This window comes from Vigna radiata, chromosome 1, assembly GCF_000741045.1.
Source record: "Vigna radiata var. radiata cultivar VC1973A chromosome 1, Vradiata_ver6, whole genome shotgun sequence".
Taxonomy (NCBI): Eukaryota; Viridiplantae; Streptophyta; class Magnoliopsida; order Fabales; family Fabaceae; genus Vigna; species Vigna radiata.
Genome location: NC_028351.1, coordinates 2,490,014 through 2,491,165, shown reverse-complemented (window position 1 = coordinate 2,491,165; position 1,152 = coordinate 2,490,014).

The window sequence follows — 1,152 nt, the reverse complement described above, 5'->3', positions numbered from 1 at the left end:
ATATATAAATTATATTATTTTTAAATTTTAATTTAAATTGTACAGTAACATTAAACCTACTTTAATTCTTTGATTCTACGGGAGCGGGACCTGGACCTGCACCGGCATATGGAAAGTATTCCATTTTTTTTAACATGTCAATCTCTATCAATTTAGCTCTCTTATTATTGTTTTGATTTTTTTCTCTCATCCAAACTTTATTGGAGTTCTATAATTTCTTTCTCATTTTCTTTCTCAATGTAAAGTATTTTCTTTTTTTTAACATGTAAACCTTTATCAATTTAGCTCTTTTCTTTTATCATTATTTTCAGTACATTTTGTCATCCAAACCTTGGAGTTCTATAATTTTTCTTTCTCATTTCCTTTCATTTTCTTTCTCTATATTTAACATATTTTAATATTCTTTTATCTCTTTCTTTTACTCATCTCCTATTTTTTTTCATAATTCATCCAGTTTTAATATTCTTTTTTTCTCTCTTTTAATAGAATCATATAACACTCCTTTATGAGGAAAGAAAACATAATCAATGTCTTCTTATAATAAGAAATCATAAAAAGAGGTGTAAAAGCAAACTATCAAATGTTACTATACATCAAATTCATATGAATAATGATAGGTTAAACCACTTACACTCATTTCATATGATTTTTATAATAAAAAAGAAAGAATTCAAATGAGATGACTTTTACGGTAAATATGTTTTCTCTTTCTTTTAGTTTCTTTTAACCTTTTCTTTTCGTTTCTTTTTCTGATTTTTTTAATTTTAGTTTACTTTCTAAGATGGGGGATCGAATGGAGCAACTCTATTTCGAAGCGTCGATGGGTCACATTGAACGTTTCCGACAGTTCTTAATGGAAGGAAAATATAACGAAGCTGGGAAAGAACTACGTTATTGCAAAAGATCGTTTGATCTTTTGAACGTTCAATCCCGGGTTCCCATTCCCCGGAGGCAAACACTATTACAAAAAGTCATATTTTATGACGTACAAAAACAAGCTATGACGTACATAGTTTTGTACGTTATATTATAACGTACAAAACTATGTACGTCATANTTCGTTTTTGTACGTCATAAAATATGATTTTTGTACTAGTGTTAATGATGATTAGTGTGTGGAGAAATGCGTTTAATTAATGGTTCGGTTCTGAA